Source organism: Schistocerca nitens, chromosome 12, assembly GCF_023898315.1.
Source record: "Schistocerca nitens isolate TAMUIC-IGC-003100 chromosome 12, iqSchNite1.1, whole genome shotgun sequence".
NCBI classification, from domain to species: Eukaryota; Metazoa; Arthropoda; class Insecta; order Orthoptera; family Acrididae; genus Schistocerca; species Schistocerca nitens.
Window position 1 is genome coordinate 106,684,439 of NC_064625.1, and position 7,365 is coordinate 106,691,803.

Below are 7,365 nucleotides of genomic sequence, written 5' to 3' on the forward strand. Positions count from 1 at the left end.
GCAAGTGTAACCGGGGGGGGGGTTACACTTGCCCCAAACAAACTTACCGGAACAGATTTATTTATTTAAGCCGTAACCTTGTTTTTGCTATCACACTAGATCAACTAAACTGGCCTTCCTGTACATATGGAGTTTGTGTGAGATATATTTTATTTTTTATTTAAGTCTACTATATTTTTAAACCACGTTTCCTTTTATAAAATATGACACAGTCCGATAGTGTAGTCCCACTGGTAAAACGAAGGAAAGAATTGCACCAGGAGCTGAAGTTATCACTTTTCAAGATGCCATCTATAAAGAAAAAGATTTCAAAGGAAACAAAATTAATAAGGAGACAGCAAAACGAAAGAGCATTATCGACATAAAAACGGGCTTGGTAATGAAAAGTAAATCTTCCAAACAAAGTGCTGTTACTTTATCCGAAATGGCATTTGGGAATGTTGTGGGAAAAAATCCCTGATTGCTCATGGGGATAACAAGAAAAAAAAAGACTGGGAGTTGAATCAACAAGTGAAGAAAGTGAAACTGAAGGAGGCCTATCTTTAATAAGTGGTGATGAAGAAAATGGGACCATAATAACACTGGACGATCTCAGGAAAGAAATGATAAACTGTGAAGAAGAAAAAGAGGCAAACTTTTTTGAAGCCAAAGATAAAATTACAGTTGGAAACTGTGTTCTGGTAGCTTTTGCAACAAAATGTAAGAAGGTTCGTTTTATTGGCCATGTTACCAAAATTAGTGATTTAGGAGATCCAGAAGTGATTTTCCTCAGATGCAAAAATAAGACAAAGCATGGCACCACATTCTACTGGCCTGATAGAAGAGATGAGACAGAAGTTCCATCCTCTGACGTCATTCCAGTGCAGCCTGAGCCTACTTTGAGTCGCAGGGGAGACCTGACATTTGGTGTTACATTTTATTCATACAAGATTCAGTGACTAAATAACAGTTAGGGCCTAAGTGTGAATATAATATGTTGAATTAGGGCAGTTTAGCGTTAAACACAAATTGCCAACAACTTGAGTTCAATTACCATGAAAAATAATAGAAAGTGAACTTATAAAGTGAATTTTTCTTTTCTCTTGATACTAGATATTTTATTATTTTTGTTAAATTGCCTACTAAAGAAAAAAATATTACTTTTGTAGAATTTAAACTAATAAATTACTGGCCTAAAACAAAAATAAATCATCTATGAAGCAATCTGTTTCAGTGTTTTATGGTTTAGGCTAACACTTATTTTTTAGTTTAGCTAACATTTTCTGCGTATTTCATAATATACAAAGAGGCGTGTGCAAAAAAGTTCATATCTTGAGTAAAATTTAAGATATTTTAATAATTTAAAAATCCTCAAGTTCAGTAAAAATTGGATAATCAGGTCACTTACCCCAAGTCTCTTTTACAATGCTCTGTATGGGTACAACACTGCGGGGTTACACTTGCCCCGAACCATGGCGCAAGTGTAACCTCGCAACAGAAAATTTTGAAAACAATTAATTGACCATATAATTTCTTTTTTCAAAAACAAAATGTAGATTGTTTAAAAGTCAATAAGTTAAACTTTAAGCATGAAAAATTTCAAAACCATATCTTCAATAACAAGTTGGCAATTTGGTGTCAAAGTTGAACTATGCCAAAACGTGGTTACACTTACCCCACTTCACCCTATACCATAAAAAAACAGTAAAACACAAATTACTATCTGAAAAATAAAATCGTTAATGTTTACTAGGTAATTGTGACAACAAATCACAAAATGGAAAAAGCAGTTCTATTACTATTATTATTGTGTTTAGCCCCTTAAAGAACATGTTTTACTCAGTGTTCTTATCGTCCCAAAACTTCCATCATCCCCTCACTAAGGGTCTGCTGTATTTCAACTGTATGGAAAGTTAGTGGAGGATTTCTTTTGCATTAACTTTGTATTAAATCTTTTACTTGTAAAATAATTACATACACAATGAAAGTTAGAACTAGCTGCAATTTGTTAACAAATGATGTCACTAAAATGCGATGTATATGATGGAAGTGAGTCCTGCAAATCACTGCTACTGATAATTCCAATGGTTTGACAACAACTTGTAAAAACCACACTGGTGGCAGGAATATTTACTGAAGTTGTAGCAGCACTGACATCACATATTGTGTGTATGACAGTTTTATTTCTCCCATTTCCATTATGAAAGAGCTAATAGGCAATGTTTACAATGTGATATGTACATCATCTTCACAGCTACATCTTTCCAAATATGACAAGTCCTCCTACAACATTTTTGGGTTTCTTGAGGTGACCTGTTATAGCCCCTAGTAACAAATCAATAAGATTGCAGGTTTGTTTATATGTAGGAGATCTGACTGGTGATTTCTTCACAGTTTGCTGGATAGACTATCCTGCACAAGGCTTACGCGTGATCTATACATGCCTAGAATGTGTACCTCCAACTCTTCTATAGGGCCAAAAATAGTGTTCATGTGTGTGAGGTGTAGCTGCTTGCGTGAATCTGTTTGTTTTCCTTTCTTTTCTGATGAAAGCTTCGCCCACAAGCTTAGTGTGTAACAGTCCACTGTGTCCGTCTGCAACTTAACATGTTAACTTTATGGTGCTCAGCAATCCATCCTTTCCATTATGGCTAGTTTTCTTTTACAAGGTGTATATTTTACACTTCTCATGCTTCACTTTGCTGATTTAACAATAGTTCACTGTAATAATTATTGCTATTGTAACTGCCAAATTAAAATTTTACATTATTTTTATTCATTTTCTACGTTCTTGAAAAAGAATGCAACTAGTCCACAATAGTGAAAGACATGGAAACGAGGAGAGAATTTTCCACACACTATAGGGTACATTAATGGGAAATCAGCAGATGCAAATGACAGAGTTATTCTAGACCCAATTTCGCCACATATGGCAAAGCATCAGATGTAGGTGTTCTTCAGATACAGAGATTAGGTTACTTGTTACAATGAATTACGGTTGATTGATTCCAGTGTAACATTTGATTAACAATGAAATCTTCTGTAGGACATACTACCGTAACTAGCGTCAACACAAACATTAAAGGTAAACGCTCATGTAGTGCTGGTTCCGCAATAGGATATGTAACATTCCTAAATGCCCGGTACATATTGGTAGCTGGCTATCAGGATATGATTACTTTGTGATTTTCTAATAACTCTTTATATAGTTTTTTAATTGTGCTAGGCCTTGTAAATGTCCCATTATCGGCACTGATATTACAAAACAACAAAATGGGTATTACCAGTATATCTACTTGGGCACTGTGGAAAGATTGTTCAGCTGGTTTATCCCTTCACTCCACTTACATTATCCTTACAACTATCAGCTACGCACATGCCGCAACACACAACACAATACTGAAGTGGATCCTTTAACAATAACTAACATACAATTATTGGTTTACAACACTCAACAAACTACGCAGTTATAATTACCTCTCGTATTTCAACGTACTATGCGAAGAATAATAGTCATACGACTATTGGATGACAAAAGTAATTATTTGCTATCGACGGTAACTACTCGAATAATTGTCAAACGCTGAGAACAAACCGATAAAATCATAACATCCCTGAACACTTTTTTGTTGCGCGCTTCTGAAATTTCTTCGTATCGATAGTGGTAATTATCGATTTGTTTAAAGTCGATTAATAAGAGGCGTGAGATCGCGTTAGACGGAGGTGAAAACATTTATTTACATTTTAGTTGTGTATCAGATTAGCGAACATTTATTTCCAACATTTTGAAAGCAATCTGATAATCAGTTCATAGCATCATAAAGACTGTACGTACATAATACACACAAATTATGAAAGTTCGTAAGTATGTGTGACTACTCCGAACACGTACAGCATGTGTTCGATAGGTTTAGCTCACTGCTGTGCGGTGGCCGTTTTGAATTCATAACTTGTATTCTGTTGCTAGTTTATATTTTTACCACACTCCGTTGGTACGTCAGACATCTCCGGAACTATCCATTTTTACAGAAATTTATATTTCTAAGGCTGCCGCCAGTGATTTGACAACTCGTTTACAATTTCTATCGTACTAACAGACCATTAGTCATGGGGGAGCAGAGGCAAAAAGAAGGCTCAGTAATCATTCAAGTTTAAATCATATTTGACCTATGCTCATCTAAAGTTTACTGAAAAATTTGAGTCTAGTTTTACCGTAAAACAAATAAGGTCAAAAACGAACAGAAGCAATGGTAATAAGTGGATAACTCCTGGGATTAAAGTGTCATGTGTTAGGAAGTGACAGCGCTTACTAAGTCAGAGAACAAACAGAAGTCAATATTTGAAACTTCATTGTAATCGGTATTGTAAAATCCTCTAGTCTGCCATTAAAAATGCAAGAATCATGTAATATGCTCAACGAATAAAGCCCTCCAAGAATAAGACAAAAACTTTCAGGAATATTACAAAAAATAAAAGAGACAACATAGTGACGCAAATTAAATTGAGTCCACAGAATGCAGGTCTGTCAGAAATGGCGACAACTTCAAATCATTGGACACCAAATGCAATGATTACTTCCTCACAGTGACAGCAAACACTGTACCCGCTAATAAACAACAAAATATAGATAACATTAGATTTACTTGTGCAGACAGTCATGCACCACCAAGGGACATTAGTTTCAAAAATACAACACTTAAAAATATAAAATTTGTCAGGTCACTAAAAGGTAGTAGTTTTGCTGGCTATTATGGTGCTTCCAGTAGAATATGAAAATCTTATGCTGAACTAATATGATTATCCTTCAGCTATCTTTGTGATGAATAACTTATTCAGTGCATATTTCATGATATACTTCTGCTGTGGTATCACCCATCTACAAAACTGGAGATAAGAAAACCACCTTTAATCACAGGCCTATATCACTCCTTCCAGTCTTTTCCAAAATGTTTGAGAAGGTGGTGTATGACACAATACGGACTCATTCCAAAGAGCAGAATTTGTTAACTGCCCCTCAGTTAGGTTTTCATAAACCTGACATTGAACCCTGCCTTGAGTAGTTCCGACCACAATCCTAACTTGATCCACCACTACCTCAGGATAATCCCTTACAAGCCTTCCAAGAATTCTTCACATTCAGCATTGCTTCACAACCTTTCCTCAGGTCCCTACAACATGACCCTAACCTTCCTCTGCAGAAACCCAGGCTCTGCGTTTCCGAAAAGCTGATGACTCCATCATTATCCTCCCAGAATACAAAGGACCGACCACTGTGGTACTTGACTGAAAGGAATGTGTGAAGGTCTACGCCAGCTATCTGACACTTCTATGTACTCCCATCCCTCTTATTCAAACTGACCTGCACACCTCCTTAAAACCTCAGGGCACTCAACAATTAACACCTCAATCTATAGAACTTACCTCATCCAAACCATGTACTCCAATCTTTTACCTTCTTCCCAAGATCCACAAACCCAATCATCCTGGCCATCCTACAGTTGCTAGCTTCAAAGCACCCACCAAACATATATATGCCTTAGTTTATTAGCAAATGCAACCCATAGTACAGACTTCTATTTATCGCTTACACCTTGGTCCCGCACTGTGCGCGGTGTTGGCGTGGTTAAACCAGATTTGGCATGTTAATGTGAAGGGGTGGCCGGATGCCCTTCCTGCCGCCACCCCATACCCTCCTGGGACGGAATCAGAGTACCCCATCTGTCTGCATCTAGTGTAACGCATGGAAAAGCGCGGATGTGTGTCAAATGTCTGAGAGTCGTGTAACTGAGGCGGGACATGGGGACCAGCCCGGTATTCACCTAGAAGGATGTGGAAAACTGCCTAAAACCAACATCCAGGCTGGCCGGCACACTGGCCCTCGTTGTTAATCCGGTGGGCGGATTCAGTCCGGGGCCGGCGTGCCTACCCGAGTCCAGGAAGCAGTGCATTAGCGCTCTCGGCTAACCTGGCGGGTTCCATAGTCCAGACTTCTCTCCTATGTCAAAGACACCAACCATTACCTAGATCATTTGAAATCCCTGCCCGTCCCACTCCCACCACACATCTCGCTTGTCACCATTGATGCCATCTCCCTCTACACCTACATCCCCCACGTACATGGTCTGCCTGCTCTGAACATTTCCTCAGTCAGTGTTCACCTGATTCCAAACCTATGAAATCCTTCCTGCTCACCTGAACCAGCTTTACACGTACCAACAACTACTTCAACTTTGAGGGGCAGACATACAAACAGATCAGGGGTACAGCCACGGGAACAAGGATGGCAGTGGAGGCTTTTCTAGGATACAGTCTTCAGGCCCTAGTTTGGTTTAGATACGTTGATGTCCTGTTTGCTATATGGACTCACAGTGAGGCTGACCTGTTAAAATTCCTGGAATCTCTGAATACCTTCCTCCAATGAAATTTCACATTGTCCTATTCCAAATCCCGTGCCACCTTCTTTGATATTGATCTTGTCCTCAATGAAGGCCAACTGCTCACTTCTGTTCGCATTAAACCTATGAACAGATAACAGTGCTTACATTTTAACAGTTGTCATCCTTTCCATGTCCAATGTTCCCTCCCATACAGCCTTGGCATTTGAGCCAACACATTTGCTTAGATGCAGACTCTTTGCAGCAATACACCACCATTCTCACTTCAGCCTTCACTGGTCATAATTACCCCACCAGCATAGTTCATAGAGAGCCATCGTCAGATGTCAAAGTAACTTCAGGTGTGCCCCATGGAAGTCTGTTGGGGCCCTTGCTATTCATGTTGTATTTAATGACCTTGTGAACAATATTAATAGTGACCTAATACATTTTGCAGATGATGCAGTTGTCTATGGTGAAGTACTGTCTGAAAGAAGCTGCAGTTAGATCTCGATAGGATTTCAAAGTGGTGCAAAGTTTGGCAACTTTCTTTAAATGTTAAAAAATGTAGAATTGTGTACATCATAAAATGAGAAAAATGTAGTATCCTGTGACTATTGCAAATACCTGGGCGTAGCACCCTGTAGAGATATGAAATGATCTCACAGGCTGTCAATGGTAGACTTAGGTTTATTGGTAGAATACAGGGGAAGTGAAACCAGTCTACAAGGGAGATTGCTTACAAATCACTCATGTTGCTGTTTCTAAAATACTGCTCAAATGTGTGGAACCCAAACCAAATAGGACTAACAGGGGATCCTGAACACATACAGAGAAGGGCAGTGTGAGTGGTCGCAGGTTTGTTTGATCCTTGGGAGAGTATAGCAAAGGTAACGACTAAAATAATCTGACACTCTTGAAGATAGATGTAAACTATCCCATGAAAGTTTAGTAACAAATTTTCAAGAACCAGCTTTGAATGACGACTCTGCGAATATACTACACCCAATAC

General features: G+C 38.4%; 1 protein-coding gene across 1 annotated transcript in view; it reads right to left on the bottom strand.

The window, feature by feature from the left end:
• The window catches only part of LOC126215083 (F-box/LRR-repeat protein 20-like), a 75,034-nt gene extending 71,409 nt beyond the window's left edge, over nt 1-3,625 (bottom strand). The window contains exon 1 of the mRNA XM_049941731.1: nt 3,457-3,625. The gene's annotated coding sequence lies outside the window, so the exon portion shown is untranslated. The remainder of the gene's footprint in view (nt 1-3,456) is intronic.
• Nucleotides 3,626-7,365: the final 3,740 nt, after the last annotated feature.